The following is a 19181-nucleotide window of genomic DNA, read 5'->3' on the forward strand; positions in this document are numbered from 1 at the left end:
CAACCCGTTCGTAGGGTGAGATGCTAGATTACCAGTTTTACCTTTTTTATGATTTTCTCTTTTTGTTTTCGTTTTTCCTTCAGTACCATGAGAGTCATCGTTTTGTATATATCTCTTTGCCGTGACATTTCTATAAGTCTTAATTTTTTATCATAAACACGTGTAAGGAACTCGAAAATCTCGAAAATTAAGAGCTTTTGTCAGAAACAGGCAATTCACTTGATACTCGTCTGGAGATCTCGCCTCCTGCCCCCTTCCCCCTCCCCACCCCTATCAAATCAACACCACCCCGCCTGCACTGGTAGACAGTATTGGTCTAATTTGTAGCCAGTTTTCGAAACAAATACCAAATATTTACCATTGCTAAACGCATAACTGATTCTGGATGCTGCAAAAACTGGAGTTCTGTAAGTGGATATTGCTGATTTTATACATCAAACCACTTGCAATCTAATAGACTTGTTACAATAATGAATTAAATACTTAGAGCTCTAAGAAATGTCAAGTTTTGTGAAGTCTTACTACCAGTGCCTAAACAGAGACACGAGTCACCATTTTACCAAAAGGCAAACAAACACGCGAGTTACCATTCTACCATAAGACAGAGTCTTCAATTAAAACTGAACGAAAACCAGTGTGTTATTAGTGCAGTGCACCTGGGGTAATCTGTCCTTCTCCTTACTCTTTTCAGAAGTAGCCTGAGTTACTTGGTTGCTGAGCATGACCTTGGGAAATCGAACTTGGGACCTCCGGGTGACGAGGTGAAAGTCCTAACCACTAGACCACGAGTACTCGGTAATTTATTTAAGTGAATTCAAGAGAATTCAATTAGTTTATTAGTCTCACAACTGTATCATTTCTTTCCACCCTAAGGGATCCTAGTGGCTCCTAATCCTTACCTGCACCCCTTTGTGATCTCAGCCTAAATCCACCCCTTGCTGGACGGAATCCAGGTAAAAAAGTCACAGGGAAAAAAAGTCACTATAATCTTTCCTAGTTAGTGACTCCCAAGGGTTTTAACCCGGTATGTATCCACCTTTGCGGCGTGTTTAGTACAAACCCGTCGGGGATTTCCGTATAAACATAAACAAAAGACTGTAAATATCGAAAAGATAATGGCCCCATAGAGATATTGCGAATTTTTCCCCCGAGACTTTATTACCGGCCACCATAAATTAATGTGACCTTTTTCTGTGACTTTTTTTCGTAGCCAAAAGTGTGACTTTTTTTCCTGTGACTTCATAACTTTTTCCCCGACTTTTTTCCTAGCCAAAATTGTGACTTTTTCCCTGTGACTTATTACCGGCCACCATAAATTAATGTGACTTTTTCCTGTGACTTTTTCCTGTGATTTTTTTTCCTAGCCAAAATTGTGACTTTTTTCCTAGTCAAAATTGTGACTTTTTTTCCCTGTGACTTTATTACCGGCCATCGCTGGACGACAACCCCCTGACCCCCAAATACAATCCCCCTCACCGCATCCATCCGACGACGATCCCCAAATACAACCCACCCTTCTCCGCCCCGTAACAGCGAGCCGTCCCTCAGTTTCAATTAAGTACCGATCGGGTTCCCATTTTACTTAAGTGATTAAATCCTCCCGAATTCGCTTAACGAAGCGCAGAACGTAGCCATAGCGCTTTTGTTTGATGTTGATTGTATAGTTTCCTCTCATTTATTCTCGCTGTTTTCTCTTTCATCATCTCTTCAGGGATTAATACATGCGGAATCCGGATTTTCATTTCCACACGATACGCCATTTTTACAAACTGTTTTTGTTTATTATTATATATATATATATATATATATATATATATATATATATTTTTTTTTTTTTTTTTTATTTTTTTTTTGGTAGGAAGACCCTCGTATGGACAGAAGAGGCGTCGCTTCGTAAAATATCTGCCGAGCTATTTATGAAATGAGCCGCTGGGAAAACCTCATTAAAAACGGCGACCCCGACTAGGGGATTAAGCTAAGAAGAAGAAGAAGAAGAAGAAGAAGAAGAAGGGGAAGAAGAAGAGGTAGGAAGATACTTGAGATAAGGAGGTATAACGGAACGACATAAGAGTGAAGGCCCTGAACAGGGTACTTCTACCCATTTGATAAATAGAGAGCCTACGGAGAGAGAGAGAGAGAGAGAAGAGAGATTGATTCCATTTGGCCCCTTATTAGAACTGAAGTGAGTATTAATGCAAAATGAATATCCGAAGATTGATAAATAGAGAGAGAGAGAGAGAGAGAGAGAGAGAGAGAGAGAGAGAGAGAGAGAGAGAGAGAGAGATAACTCCATTTGGTCTACTCCTTATTAGACTCCGAAGTGAGATTTGTGTTAATGCAAAATAAATGTCCGAAAATAAAGTATCTTCCCAGGGCAGAAGCCTCAAGAGAGAGAGAGAGAGAGAGAGAGAGAGAGAGAGAGAGAGAGAGAGAGAGAGAGAGAGAGAGAGAGAAACGACGCCAGTGCGTCTACTCCTTATTAGACTCGGAAGTGAGATCTGTATTGATGCGGAATAAATATCTGGAAATATAGTACCCAAAACCGAAGCACACACACACACAGAGAGAGAGAGAGAGAGAGAGAGAGAGAGAGAGAGAGAGAGAGAGAGAGAGAGAGAGAGATAGAGAGAGAGAGAGAGAGAGAGAATTCTATTGGGTCTACTCTTTAATAGACTCTGAAATGGGCTTTGTTTTAGAGCAATTATCTGAAAATACAGTACTAAAGACGGAAACCTCCTGAGAGAGAGAGAGAGAGAGAGAGAGAGAGAGAGAGAGAGAGCAGCAATGCCCGATGGAGACATTGGCAGTCTTGTAGTTATACACGTACATTTTTATTTAAAAGTATTCCTGGACGGGAGTAGTATATACGAGTTCTCTTCTAGTGTAAACCGTATGATACGTGACACGTTTCGACAATGCCATTGTTTTTGTTCGAGAAAATAGTGTTTTTTTATTTCAAACTAAAAATATTTTCCATTTATTTATTTATTTATTTTTTGTTTTGTTTTTTGTTTTGGGTGCGCGCAAGAACGATTTTTTGGTATAGTAGAGGCTCCGGGAATTGAAGTGTTGAAAAAATGTTATTATTATTATTATTATTATTATTATTATTATTATTATTATTATTATTATTATTATTATTATTAATCACGCATGAAAATTCTGTTCTGAAAAACCTTTCTGCAGATTTCACTGGAATGCTTTAATAATAATAAAAATAATAATAATAATAATAATAATAATTTAATAATAATAATAATAATTAACTGAAACAATTAACGTCCTAATAATAATAATAATAATAATAATGCCTGTTGCTCATTGGTTACCAACCCAGCCTTAGCTGCAAGAAACCCGAGTTAGATCCCACGAGGGTGAGGCATGATAGTACTAAAAAAATCAAAGTACATCATGAGTACACGTAGACATGAACAGTTGACCTAAGCTGGGATAAATGTATTATTATACATTGATCTTTAGAAGCACAAATATTGTTTTAGTTTTCTGTAAAAGAAAACTATTGTGCCGGCTTTGTCTGTCCGTCTGCACTTTTTTCTGTCCGCGTTTTTCTGTCGCCGTCAGATCTTAAAAGCTACTGAGGCTAGAGGGCTGCAAATTGTTATGTTGATTATCCACCCTCTAATCATCAAACATACCAAATTGCAGCCTTCTAGCCTCCAGTAGTTTTTATTTTATTTAAGGTTAAAGTTAGCCATAATCGTGCTTCTGGCAACGATATAGGACATGCCACCACCAGGCCGTGGTTAAAGTTACATGGGCCGCGCATTAGACCGAGACCACCGGAAGATGGACCTATCTTCGGTGGCCTTGATTATACGCTGTAGCGGCTGTATAGAAAACTTGACTGTGCCGAAGAAACTTCGGCGCATTTTTTACTTTTTTTTACAAAATGCATTTTTGGCGCAAACTCCCCTTTGCGCTAAGATATGATTTACAATTATAAGACTCAGAATTTCTTTTTACTATAGAATCTTTAACACAAATTATGGTGTTTCCTCCCAACTAGTATCTTATAAAAAATTTTATCATTATTATTATTATTATTATTATTATTATTATTATTATTATTATTATTATTATTATTCAATTAAAAAATACTCAAAGTAGCATGAGTCTTAAGATGGAGAAACAAATCCAAAGTTATGTATATGTACATATATTTAAATATAAATCTGTTCAGACAGATTTAGGGAATCTGCATAGATTTATCTTTAATTATTATTATTATTATTATTATTATTATTATTATTATTATTATTATTATTATTATTATTATTATTATTATTATTATTATTCAGAAGATGTCTCCGGGAAATGGCTAATCTCGGTTCTTCGGGCAAAATAGAAAAAAATGAAGTTGAATATAAAAGTGACTTTCGAAATACGGCCAGCTTCAACATTCTTTTGTTTTCTTGGTCTTGCGTCTTTTGTTTCGACCTCTTTTTTGCTTTTTTTTTTTTTATTCAGTTCTTAGTTTACCTTTTCGTTCACGTTTTTTGTTATTATTTTGCTCTCTCTCTCTCTCGTCTTTTTTATTCAGTTCTTAGCTTACCTTTTCGTTCACGGTTTTATTTTTTTTATTTTTCTCTTTCTCTCTCTCTCTCTCTCTCTCTCTCTCTCTCTCTCTCTCGTTTTGTGATATTTATTCAGTTTTTAGCTACCTTTCCGTTCGCGGTTTTTTGTTTCTCTCTCTCTCTCTCTCTCTCTCTCTCTCTCTCTCTTTTTGTGTGATATTTATTCAGTTTTTAGCTACTTTTCTTCCTCGGTGTTTTGTTTCTCTCTCTCTCTCTCTCTCTCTCTCTCTCTCTCTCTCTCTCGTTTTGTATTTCACCTCTCCATATCTATTATTCCTCTTCTTTTCTGACATTTCTTGTGCCTTTATCTCCTTGCAAAAAAACAAAAACAAACAAATACTTTTTAAATTTAAAAATTTCTGCTTCAGGTGGGACAGAAGAGAACCAGTTTCCATGCCTAACGAGAGGGAGACGCGAGACCACTGGCTTTGCGTCATATTTCCGTATGAGACTGTCTCAAGCCCAGATGAAAAAGGAGTTTCCAGCGTAAGTTCGGTAGAAATGGCGTCACTGAATCTTGCAACAAACTTTGGAAGCTTTTGTTTAAACGGAATATATATATATATATATATATATATATATATATATATATATATATATATATATATATATATATATATATATATATATATATAATAATCACGTCCTCCTAAACTTTCAAAGGCAGTCAATGAAAAATTCCTGCTTCAGTTAAAAGTCAAAGGGAATTTCTAGTAAGGAAGCCTCGAAGAGAGAAAGATTTCGATATCACGAAAAATAATGTTTCACTAAAGCCAAGCCCTTCCGCTTAATAACGAACGTGTCAAATCCCACCCAGTGTGACTCAAGACCGTCCCCAAAGCCTCAGGTATTCAAAAAAAATGAACAACGCTCTTCAAAGCCACGAGAAGGAAGGAAAAAAAAAAAAAAAAACGAAAGAACGAGAACTAAGGAAAGGTTTTGGGGAGAAGCAATACTCGTTTTCTTTGAGAGACCGGGAATGAAGTATTCCAGACCCGCGCCCCCGCTTTTAAACAGTCAGTGTAGCTTAGGCTGTTGGTGGCTCTGGAAGTGTGTCGTCGCGCGTTCCGGCGTCGTGCGTGTCTCAACTTTGTGGGATTTACAACAACCGCCTTGCAGGACGTGAGGTGACCTCGTTTCCCCTCGGTAATAACAGATTGAGTTATTTCATGGTTTTATATGTTTGTCTTTTGCTTCCAGAAGCGAGCCATCGTCGTTGTTAGCTCCTGGTTTTCCAGAGAACTTTTTGGTTGTTTGGAACGGCGCGTGCTGGAGATGGGTCTTCTTTAGTTTGTTGATTTTTATAGTTTGCACGAAAATTGTTTATGTATATTTTGTCTTTTTCTTTTGTCAACATCTATTCTTTCATTCTTAGAGGGACGGCTTCAAAGAAACAAACAAAATAACGGTCACTGCCACATTCATAGTATACAGTTGTGGATGAACATCCTACATAGGCCTAACGCCAAATTTCCCTCTAAGAATGTGCTAAGCATTTATGTATTAATTTATTATTAATTAATATTTTAAACAAGTCTGGTTTGATAAACAATCATGCCATTATGTTTGTTAATTCATGTTTTGATTAAAATTGAAGTTTTGTATTTACAACTTCGTAAACTGATGCATATATAACATAATATCAGTTAGACTGATATTGCTTTTCATAACAATATCGAAATATTTCAGAATCAAAAGTTTTAATGGAAATACGGTGTAAGTTGTTATATTTCTATTCTCCAAATGCCTGGCTTAATATATTAATGGTAGGCCTATCAAAGATACATAGGCCTAGCCGAGTTTCCACCTTTCGTAGGCCTAGTTCCCGTACAGTTTCCCCTTTTACCTTTGTTTCATTCGTTTTGGAAGTTTTGGGAGACAAGGAATTTCAATGTGGAATCATGGATGAAACCTTTGTGCAGAACACTTAACACTTTTATATAGCGTATATAGCATAAGTAGCAATGGGACCAGATGGTGCTCGTGACGTCACAAGGTCCTAATGGCTTTTGTTGAAAATAAACTTTTTTTTTATTGATTCTGTTTCCGTAGGGGATTGTGTCGTCAGTGTACCTCCTGCTGTGCACTCTAGGCATTATTTAAGGCTCTTTGCAGCGACCCTTCATAGTGCAACTGCGAGGTTTTCCTCCTTTTGCAACTTTCAAACCTTTTACTCTCAACATCCCTTTCAGCTCTGAATGACCTCATGGGACCCAGTGCTTGGCCTTTGGCCCAAACTTTATATTCCATTGTTCGATCCGTAAATAAATTTATCATTTAGTATTATGCTTATAGGGATGTTAAAAGTTTTCCGTAGAGTTGGGTCAAAAACAGTTACTATCTTACTTGTTACAGTCTAGGCCTAGCCTATGCTAAAACTCTTAATTTTAGCTTTACGAATTAAAGCCTGCCTAGTATGCTATAGTATGCAATTTTATTAGGATTAGTCAATCATACTTTCATTATACTGAATAGTATGATAGACCTAGCGTCGTCGGTTGGGAACGTATCAAAGAGTCTGTTCTTCCCGCTCAAAGTTACCGACATTTGGTTGCAAGATGGCGACCATAGGTATCTTTATGGTTCTTGATGTCCTCACACTTATGGCAACGCCTATCGCTAAAAGATCCTACTGTTAAAAACGAATGTAATATAAGAGAGAGTCGGGAGGGCAAATTCCAACTTGGTACGTTATAGCCTACACCGTCAAAAAGCTTAGACCGAGGTACTTTCAGTCTGCTTATATGTTTATAGTGGCTTGTGATGAGCGAGTTTAGCCCGGGCTGGATAATGGTAAAAACAAACGGGTACGGTATTTTTTGGATGAGGTTGGTAGCCCAATGCCTCTCCTGGCCCTTGATTGCGACCCAACACAAGCAAGTCACTGTAAACAACTGAACTACTCGATTGACTTCGTACGGCCACTAAAGCGTAAACCCACTCATTTTTCCACCCTGCAACTACGTACAGTGCACCAGATAATGTGTTCGACTCAGATACAAATAAACCGTAGTATTTTTCAAGTTCACAGGTGTGCGAGTGATAATGAACATCCATTTTTAGTTGATCTAGCACGCTAATTAATCGTTCATCCGTTGCAACAGCTTGTACACTTATAAACCGGCGCTGTATTTCGTGTGAATAACAGTAAATTAACGAGCTCTCACACGTCTTACGAGAACGAGCAGACCTTCATATTTTGGTGTAAACGTCCTTACTTTGCGCCAAAATATGGAACCCTACGTTACTCATTTTAATGGCGGTAGGGAAATGGATACGAACAGAAGTCATAATTATAAGACAGGAAACAATACGCATAGAATAAAAGAGGAAATAAATGTGTTAACCGATTCCTATACGCCTTAGAATGGCATTAGGCCTAATTGCTTAACTTTCGTGTGAGTTGTTTTTCACGCGAGTGTTTTGTGGTCGTTGTTTTCTCAGAATTGGTTTACATCACTTCTGCATCGTTTTGCTTTTCCACTCTGTGGCTCATTGCTGCTTGTGCCAGACTTCTAAGTTTGTTGCAAGTCGCAGACTCATTTAAGGAACAGCATAAGTGGGTAAACTCTTCAAGAAATTACATACATCTTCGATTATCAACAACATTATCAGGGCCCATGTGACATAAGCAGTGTGAATAAGGTACCTTATGGTTAGTTGACTGCTGTGGGGCGCAGCAATGCGAGTGAAGGATCAAAAGGTTAATTACCATCTGGAGATACCTGTCGAAGGGGATAAGGCGTTATTTATTTATTTATTTATTTATTTATTTATTTATTTACTTATTTACTTAATTATTTAGATATTTATTCGTATATATATATATATATATATATATATATATATATATATATATATATATATATATATATATATATTTATTTATTCATCCATTCAAGTGCTGGTGGCATCAAACCATCTCATTTGAGTTTTACTGGTATTCCAGCACGCACTTTCCTTTTAACATACCACATTGCGGCAGGAGAACATTTTAACGACTCTCTCTCTCTCTCTCTCTCTCTCTCTCTCTCTCTCTCTCTCTCTCTCTCTCTCTCGTGACAGAATGTTTCCACACGCTCATGAATCTTCGAACACGCGCGCACATTCATTCCAAACGTAAGTTTGTCGCAGCGCTTACGAGAAATTATGGCGTCAGTTTCACTTCCCGTGGATGAAGGTTTTCTGAAGATTCTCTTCTCTCTCTCTCTCTCTCTCTCTCTCTCTCTCTCTCTCTCTCTCTCTCTCTCTCTCTCTCTGCTCTTCACCACGACTCCACATGCATCTTTTATAAGCATAAATATGCAATGCTCTCCTGGAGGGAGTTCGTCGGAGAACGTAAAGGATGTTCGTCTCATGAAATGCTCCGTTTCATTCTCGTATTGAATGCCGTTTCTGTGACGTTTCTTTTAGTCGATGAATTTATTTCCTAATGCTGAGTATTCTACGTAAGATATTCTATCCGTTGGGAAACAGAGGAAGTTGGAGATTTCGAGAATTCATAGGTCCAATGGGATACAGATTATGTACCTAGAAATCATCTGTCAGTTCAGAATTAACGCTTGAAAGGCAACAAGTCATACTTTACTACTTAAATTTTTTTTCTGTTTATATATTAATTTGTTGATTTATTTTTCTTTTTAACGTATTAAGTGATCTCTTCTTTCTGTATTTCCCGTTATCTTCTGTTACTTCTTTCTAATGAACATCATATTCTTTGGAAGCTTGAATTTCAGGTCAATGACCCCTGAGGGCTTGTTTCATATGAATAGGGTTCATCATTTGACTAATGATATTAGTTTTATTTTAGTAATAATATTTTTATTATCTTGGCGAATAGTTCAGCTTTCATCCTGCGTGGGGTATAAACAAGCCAGTTGCTTGGTAGACGGAGCATGGTCTGTTGGTTTAGCGATTTGGGAAGGAAGGGTAGGAAATGAAATAATATGAAAATGATGAGACTGGGGCAGGCCCAGTTGCTTGATATCTCGTTTTAGGTTCCACAAGATGAATGGCATTAAAAAAGGAAAGTAGATGGTATATATAGATATATATATTTTAAAAACGCTACAAAACCGATAAATTCCGAATCCGATTGGGGCTCCACGCCTATCCCAGTGTAAAATCACAAACTCGCTTTCGCAAAGTTGAAGGACGTAATAGGACTCTAGGATCAGAGAAGAATTAGAGGTGTTTTAGAGCAGGATCCCCGTATGGGGTAGTGCCATCAGTGCACCTCATTGGGTGCACTGTAGGCATTACTAAAGGTTCTTTGCAGCGTCCCTTCGGCCCCTAGCTGCAACCCCTTTCATTCCTTTTACTGTACTTCCATTCTTATTATCTTTCTTCCATCTTGCTGTCCGCCCTCTCCTAAGAATTGTTTCATAGTGCAACTGCGAGGCTTTCCTCCAGTTACACCTTTCCAGCGCTGAATGACCTCATAGGTCCCAGTGCTTGGCCTTTGGCCTAGGCTATATTCCATGACTTTTAGAGCAGGATAATTGGAATCCCAAGGGCTAGGAGAAGGCAGAGGTCATTTGGGGCAATTGTCCTCCGGGAAATTGAAGAATAAAACCAAAAATTTCTGTTGGAATCTGGATCATTCGAGAATAGGAAGTGCAACCGATATTAAAATAACTATTGGGAACATAACCAACTCCATATTCTACTTCCCCTTTTATTATTATTATTATTATTATTATTATTAAACAAAATGGCAGTTTCAACAGCATTTATTTTATATGGTAAACGCGCAATTCGTCTTATCAATTGCTTAGATCGAGGAGAAGACAGCCAATCAGGAGCCGCCTTTCCGATGACGTCACGGCCGGATAGCCAATGAAAATGAAGCGACTAACTCCACGAACCAACAGGCACGGATAAAAGATGAAAAATCCACGCATTACAGCCATTGCATCCTGCGATCCTGTCCTGAATGATGCCCTAACGAGAAGGGCGAAACTAGTCGACACCCCACGAGAACTACTACCTCCTACACATCACTAAACCACCGGAAATGAATGGCGGTCAATTGATTGCAACCATTCCAGCGCAAGAAAAGCAATTGTTAAGGCGAATTTTAGCGTTTACTATATAAAATAAATGCTGTTGAAGCTGCCATTTTGTTTAACAAAACCTGTATTAAAGAAGGACCTTTTCCTAATAATATTAGTATTATTATTATTATTATTATTATTATTATTATTATTATTATTTCTAAGTAATCTCTAATTTTACAAAGGTATGCATGCACTTATGTAAGTATGAAGAAAGAATGAATTACTCGCAACAGTTGAAAATAAACAAACACGCGTCGCTAAAGTTCATTGTACCTCCTTTTTCTCTAACCTCTTTCCCATTTTTCTCCTCGCATTTTGATCCAGGGCGAAGAGAAGAAGAAGAAGAGGGGAAAGAAGAGAGAGAAGAAGAATAAGAGGAGGAAGCATAAGAAAAGTGAGTGCGCGTGTTTGTCTGTTTGTCTGTCTGTCTGTGTTATGGATGAATTCCGGAAGAAGACGAAGCTCCATTAGCGGTATTGCGTGTGATATAAATTATGCACAAAAGCATCTCCTGCTAAAGACCGCCTCTCATCGCCTCCTCCTCCTCCTCCTCCTCCTCCAGGCTTCGCCTCCGAGAGCTCAGAGTCCCCTGCCTGCCTGCCTGCCTGCTTGAAAGCCATTTCCAGGCTGCTCAGACGGAGAGCAAGAAAGCAAGCAAACAGGATAGCGAGGCTCAGACGAGGACTGGGCATCTAGATCAGCTTTCAAAGGCGAAAGTAGAATCGACGTCTTTTTTTTCTCGCGAGTCCCCCTTCGAATAAGGTAGGTGCTGTTTGTTTTTTGTTTTTTTTTTATCAGGTTGTGTTCTTGAAGGTTGCTGTTGTTGTTTTTTTTTTTGTTGATTTTGTTGATTGTGAATGTTTGTATCATCAAATTCATCAGCGGTATTATCATGAATGCATCACGTAAGTTGGGTTTATAACGTTATTGTTGTTGATTTTGTTTATTCTGAATGTTTGTATCATCAAAGTCATCTTCGTTATAATCATGAATGTGTTACTCAAGTTCGGTTCATAATGTTATTGTTGCTGATTTTGTTTATTATGAATGTTTTTTATCATCAAATTCATCATTATTATCATGAATGTATAATTATGTTGGTTTTAGATACTATATTGGCTATTTTCGAGATGTCTGGCCAGCAGGGGATGTTGTTGTCTTGTTGATTTTGTATGTTATGGTTGTGTGCATATCATCAGATTCATCATTTATATTGTTATGAATGTATAACTTGTATAATGCTGGTTATCTCATTTATTGTCGTGACTGTTTTTGAGGTGGTTGGTATATCAATGAAGTCGTCTACATTATTATTATTATTATTATTATTATTATTATTGCTAAGAGAGTCACAGTTTCGTGAAAAACAAAAATAAAAACCAAAATTATATAGTAAATACATTACGATGTAACATTATTTACTATATAATAGTGGATTTGTATTACACATTATTATTATTATTATTATTATTATTATTATTATTATTATTATTATTATTATTAGCATCATCGTCGTGATTCTTGTTATTAATATTCAAAAAAATATTTCTTGCATCAGCGTCTCGCTCGCTTAAAGTACGTCAGATTACTCCTGCGTTGTGCGCACACCATGAGCATCATCACTCGAGTGGGCCATCCTTCCGTTGTCTTCATAATCAAAATGTTGATTACCGCTTGGATTTTTGGGTCAGTTGTCATGATGCACCAGAAGTCACTGATCAGTTCCCCTGCTTCCAAACCTTGAGGTGAAAGTGGTCACGCTTTGTTTAATATAACTGTTTTATGTGGCTTTCGACACCTGAGTTAAGGTGCGTCCACACTGCAGCAAGACATTTCATAAACACATGTCATCAACTTACCGCACGCGTCACAAACTAGTTGAATACGAGTCAACGAATTATTATTGGTACTTTACACCAGCGCTTCATATGTTTATCCAACTTACGGTCGTAGACTTGTCTTCAACATGTTTGTGATAGGTATGCTGTAAGTAGCCGACATATGTTAAGGACATGTTTCTGTGTAGTGTGGACACGCCCGTAGTTGGAAATGTCACGTCATATAACTCTTATGCCTGGCGTGGTCTTTCTTCTTGAAATATGATTGCGCCTTTACGCTCCGTAATGCGTCTTTAAGTTAATGTATATCTGCTGGCGTATACATACACATGCACACGCAACACATACACACACACACACACACACACACACACACACACATATATATATATATATATATATATATACATACATACTAATATATATATATATATAGACATACTAACCCAGAAGTCCCATGTTTTACTCTTGTTCGAGGGCGGGGGATAAAGGTAGTTGGTTATAAACCCTTTAAACCTCTGTTGCTCTAAGCATTGAATTACGCACTAGGTGATTGTGATGGGACGCTCATAAGAAGGGAAGGGCATGAGGCGCTTGCCTAGGTATCGTCAGAGACTCATATCTTGCTGATGACCCGTCCAAGTACTGACCATACCCTTTAATAGTGACATACGAGTTAAGCATAAACACTACGTGTAAGCCTGGATGTATTAATAGTAACTACCGTATTACAGTAGCTTCTAATCGAAAGTTTTCAGCAGGTCACGTTTCATTGTGACGTCAAATTGTCTAATCAAATCAGTCAATTAAGACTAATATTTCGGAAAAGGTGTTCTCGACATTTTTTTGCAACTCCTCAACCCTTGACCCTCTCCCTCTACCCCGAAGAACCTTTGACTGATGTGTTGCTGTGACTCCAATATATATAATCAAATCGCTCTAACAGTAATTAATCAGCCATTGCTTTTCTTTGAAATAAGATTAAGCTCCAAATTATAAATGCTTTTGTGATATTTCTCTAATTCAAAGCCTTCCTCCCCTGCCCCACCAATGTTTATTCTACAATTAACGAATTATAAAAATTTTTTTTTTAAATCAGTCTGCTGCAACCCCTTTCATTCCTTTTTGACTGTACCTCCGGTCGTATTCTTTTCCTTTCATCTTACTTTACACCCTCTTCTAACAATTGTCTCACAATGTAACTGCGAGGTTTTCTTCGTGTTACGCCTTTCAAACCTTCTTTACTGTCAGTTTCCCTTGCAGCACTGAATGACCTTATAGGCCCCAGTGCTTGGCCTTTTGCCTAAATTTTATATTCCAATTCTAGTTCATATATAATTCCCCGTAAGGGGGTAGTGCCGTTAGTGCACCTCACGAGCGGTGCACTGTAGGCATTACTTAAGGTTCTTTGCAGCTTCTCTTCGGCCCATAGCTGCAACCCCTTTGTTTCCTTTTACTGTACCTCCTTTCATGTACTTTCTTCCATCTTACTTTCCACTCTCTTCTGACAATTGTTTCATAGTGCAACTGGAAGGTTTTCCTTCTGTTACACCTTTCAAACCTTCTTACTATCAATTTCCCTTTCAGCACTGAATGACCTCATAGGTCCCAGCGCCTGGCCTTTGGCCTAAATTCTATATTCCTCCTCTATTCCTATATAATCAGTCAGACAGCCAATCAGTTTCTACCTGTCTCTGACATGAGACTAAACCTTCCCTCGTAGACAAAATAAAATATAAATCAATTTCCATAATTAAGATTCCAGTTTGTGCCCCCTTCTCGGTAACATCACTCCGGCAAAGAAACCTTTCATATTTCTTTACTTCCCTTCACGTTGGACAGATTTTTCACATTGTTTCGGAGACTTATCCGGTCGCTGTATTTTCCGAGTTATGCGGAGTGTGGATCCCAGAGGCTTTGAAGTAGGGATTTTTTTTTTTTTTTTTTAACAAACCGGAATTCCTGATCGAACGCTTTATTTTCCTTCGAATCTGACGTTTTCCTGTGGATGGGGTCGAGTATATTCTTTTGACTATTTACCAACCTAACATCCTTTTCTAGCCCTGGCCCGGATAAAGCAAAAGAAAGGTAGGAAAAGGGTTGGGATTACCCACGAAGGAAGAGGTAGGTCTCGCAGCTTCTTGGAGAGGAAGATTATAGGAATCAGGAAAAATCGGTAGCAGGAAGAGGATTCCAGTCGTTCAATGCGAGAAGTGGCGCTCTGACAGGTGCTAAAAACTTCGCCTCACCAGCGAGAAACCGGGATTCGATCCGTCGGGATGTATGGGAAGGTAGAGGAAGTCTTTGAACGCGTTTTCTATAACCCATATTGCCTCTGTTATGTTAAGTACTGAATTATGTACCTGGTGTTGGTTAACTGTGGTGGGTGGTAGGATAGAGAAGCGATAAGGCTAGCAGACTCATCCTTCCAAACAACTAGCTGAGGGCTGAAAGGTTAACATCGTATGCAGCCGCCACCCCTCTAGGGAAAGTGACCGAAGGTGATATATATATATATATATATATATATATATATATATATATATATATATATATATATATATATATATATATATATATATATATATATATATATATATATATATATTTTTTTTTTTTTATAAGCTTACTCATCTCAGGAAAGGATCGTTCCAGGATGTGTGAGCCTTCCGGTGTTTAGTAATTGCTTTGGTATGTGGTTGCTAGCCGTGTATCCTTTTTAAATCGGGTTGCGACAGTCACATTATATATATTTATATATATATATATATATATATTATATGCATATATATATAAATACATATATATATATGTGTATGTATGTATGTATGTATGTATGTATGTATGTATGTATGTGTGTGCGTGTGTATCATTTTATCTATCTGTCTATCTATATATATGTATATATGTGTGTGCGTATGAATATGTGTGCATGTTTGTATGTACGTATTTGTATGTATGTATGTATGTGCACTCACAATATAGTTTCTCACATTCTGACAGCCTTCAAACGACCCACGAATCGCCTATATTCAAAGGGAAGGGCAAAATTTATTTGATATCCCTGGATATTGAAACTCCTAGATGCAGATAATCAGATTGATTTATGCAATCGTTTTCATCAAGTTTTGGGACACTGATGCCATGTTGATGCGTGGGATGCTAATTGCTCTTCTTCTAAGCCCGTATTAACTTTTATCAGCTGATAAAAACCTTATCTCATCTTGTTAAGAGAGAGAGAGAGAGAGAGAGAAAGAGAGATTGGTTACCGCCATTCCTTCTTGTCTCAGTCGCTTCTTCTTCTTCTTCTTCTTCTGTTATTATTATTATTATTATTATTATTATTATTATTATTATTATTATTATTATTATTATTACTGAGAAGATGAACCCTATTCATGTGGAACATTATTATTATTATTATTATTATTATTATTATTATTATTATTATTATTATTATTCAGAAGATGAACCCTCTTCATGTGGAATTTATTATTATTATTATTATTATTCAGAACATGAACCCAATTCATGTGGAACAAGCCCACAGGGGCCATTGACTTGAAATTCAAGCTTCCAAAGAATGCTATTATTATTATTATTATTATTATTATTATTATTATTATTATTATTATTATTATTATTATTTTATTATTATTATTATTATTATTCAGAACGTGAACCCTATTCATATGGAACAAGCCCACCACAGGGACCACTGACTTGAAATTGAAGCTTCCAAAGACTATGGTGTTCATTAGAAAGATGTAACAGAAGCTAAAGGGAAATACAGAAAGAATAGATCGCTTATTAAAAAAGAAAAGTTAAATTGATAAATAAACAGATAATAAAAAAATGTAAGTACATCATCAAAATAGAAGAGGAGATTGCTTATTAAAAACAAAAAAAAAAAGAATTAAAAGATTAATAAATAAATAGATAAAACTTAAGTAAATTGATATGCGTAACTTATCATTGTTTCCAATAGCCTTTTGTTTTTATTATATTCTTATCTGGTCGTTCTCTTTGCGTGAGGTGGGGTTTGATCGTTACTGATAGGAGGAAGGGACCCGTTAGTTTGAATGTGAGTATGTTTTCTTTTGTTATTTACACCTTTTGTAAAAAGGTATTTGTGAAAATGTGTATATAACAAAAAGATAATAGGTATACTTGTTTCCCATAATGGGTATCTTTTTTTATTATTATTATTATTATTTGTGAAAAAAAGAGAATACTAAATTGCATTCATTTATCAAATTAATAAAAAGAAGTCAGCACTGGTTGCGACTTCACCTATGCAAGAGTGTTTACTTTGTGTTATGTACACTTTCTTGTAAAAAGTGCTTGTAACAAGCGTGAAATAGGTGCTCAGATTTCACCTGTTACCTGTGAAAAAAAAAATGATTGCAATTAGTTATTAAATTAATATTGATAAATTAACGTTGTTTGAGACGTCACCCACTCAAAAAGTATTATTCCGTGAAGCTTTTCAAGACTCGGTGCAACTCTTCATACGTCATCTCTTGTTCTGCGTTGCCCAGCAGATAATGAATGCGCACAAAAATCAATAGCAGTATAATGAATGTGAGTAAAGAAATCAATGGCAGTATAATGAATGTGCATAAAGAAATCAATAACTGTAAAATGAATATGCACAAAAAATCAGTAACAGTATAATGAATACGCACAAAAAATCAATAACAGTATAATGAATACGCACAAGAAATCGGTAACAGTATAATGAGTACGCATAAAAATCAGTAACAGTATAATGAATACGCACAAGAAATCAGTAACAGTATAATTAATACGCACGAGAAATCAGTAACAGTATAATGAATACACAAAAAAATCAGTAACAGTATAATGAATACGCACAAGTAATCAATAACAGTATAATGAATACGCACAAGGAATCAATAACAGTATAATGAATACGCACAAAAAATCAGTCACAGTATAATGAATACGCACAAAAAATCCATAACAGGATAATGAATATGCACAAAAAACCCGAAACAGTATAATGAGTATGCACAAAAAAATCAGTCATAGTGTAATGAATTCGCTCAAAAAATCCGTAACAGTATAATGAATACGCATAAAAAATCCATAACAGGATAACGAATATGCACAAAAAAATAATTATTAATAACAGCATAATGAATACGCACAAAAAATATACAACAGTAAGACCGTTCTGGAATCTGACAGCAAAAAAAAAAAATGGAGTTTTGGGATGTTACAGAACAGATATTCCTTTGGAGGTTAACGAGATTGTAGTAGTACATAGGTCGTGAATGCATCCTGTTGTAGCACAGTGTAGGACACTTATACTTTAGAAATTGTGTTTTAGGATATCCTACAATAAACAGTCATTAATTACTTTTTTTAAGGATGGATTTGGATGAGTGATCATTAACTGCTTTTCCGGATAGTGGGGATGAATGATCATTAACTGCTTTTTCGGATAGTGGGGATGAATGATCATTAACTGCTTTTCCGGATAGCGAGGATGAATGATCATTAACTGCTTTTCCGGATAGTGAGGATGAATGATCATTAACTGCTTTTCCGGATAGTGAGGATGAATGATCATTAACTGTTTTTCCGGATGATGAGGATGAATGATCATTAACTGCTTTTCCAGATAGTGAGGATGAATGGTCATTAACTGCTTTTCCAGATAGTGAGGATGAATGGTCATTAACTGCTTTTCCGGATAGCGAGGATGAATCATCTTTGATTGGTTTTCAGGATATCCTAGGATAAATCACCTTTGATTCTTTTTCAGGATAGGCGAGGATAAACCACCGTTGATTTTAGGATAGCCCGGGACGAATCTTGGGTTCTAGGACATCCTGTGATGAGTCACTTTGATTAGTGCTTAGGATAGCATGGCATGAAATGAACCATTATTCATCTGATTTTTAGGAAAATATTTTATTTTGGGATAACTGGAATAAATCATTTATTTTTTATACGGCTAAACGACGCAGCTGGACTAGTTTTAGACATGACTAATACATGAAAATTGTTAGGCATGATAGTTTCAGATGCATCTGTAAACTTGTATCCATACTGAAGGACAATTTCTATAAATATTCTGAATCTAGTTCAGATAGAGAAATAGATGAACGCTCTTTAAAAGAACTTGAATTTGACCCATGCTTTAATCTTAAATTGACAGAATAATTATGTCAAAGTCAAAGTTATTTTTTCGATTTTAAACCAGCGAGTAAACACCGCTGACTGGTTCAGCTGTCCGAGTGTTTGGCTTTTAATCCCAGATCTAATAATCCAATCCTTTCCAATGATTACGTTGTCAGGTCAAGCATGATTTATGAGTGCTCAAATTTTTCCATAATTGTATAGCTTTGGTAAGGTTATCTTCGGTAACCTTGAAGCTATTCTATTTCAGATTTTAACAGATCTGTATCTCCTTGATTATACAGACTCATTTTGAATAGAACTGACTCAGTTTCATTGGATCTGTGTTTCCTTTATCTATTCTGATCCAGTTTTAATGGATCTCTGTTCCCGTAATGTGATCTGACTGACTTTGAATGGTTCTGTGTTTCCTTTATTCTAATTCATTTTTAATGGATCTCTGTTTCTTTCATCTAATATGAATCAGTTGTAATGGATCTGTTTCCTTTATTCTGACTCATTTTTATTGGATCTCTGTT

The 19181-nt window shown here is 36.5% G+C and overlaps 1 protein-coding gene across 6 annotated transcripts in view; it reads left to right on the forward strand.

The window, feature by feature from the left end:
- The first annotated feature begins 5614 nt into the window (after positions 1 to 5614).
- The window catches only part of Schip1 (Schwannomin interacting protein 1), a 459616-nt gene continuing 446049 nt past the window's right edge, over positions 5615 to 19181 (forward strand). For 3 of the 6 annotated variants that reach the window (XM_067100969.1, XM_067100972.1, XM_067100977.1), the window contains exons 1-2: positions 5615 to 5741; positions 11217 to 11416. The gene's annotated coding sequence lies outside the window, so the exon portion shown is untranslated. Of the gene's footprint in view, positions 5742 to 10978; positions 11417 to 19181 lie in introns of all 6 variants that reach the window. The other 3 variants (XM_067100970.1, XM_067100974.1, XM_067100968.1) reach the window with 2 other exon arrangements.

This window comes from Macrobrachium rosenbergii, chromosome 56, assembly GCF_040412425.1.
Source record: "Macrobrachium rosenbergii isolate ZJJX-2024 chromosome 56, ASM4041242v1, whole genome shotgun sequence".
NCBI lineage: Eukaryota > Metazoa > Arthropoda > Malacostraca > Decapoda > Palaemonidae > Macrobrachium > Macrobrachium rosenbergii.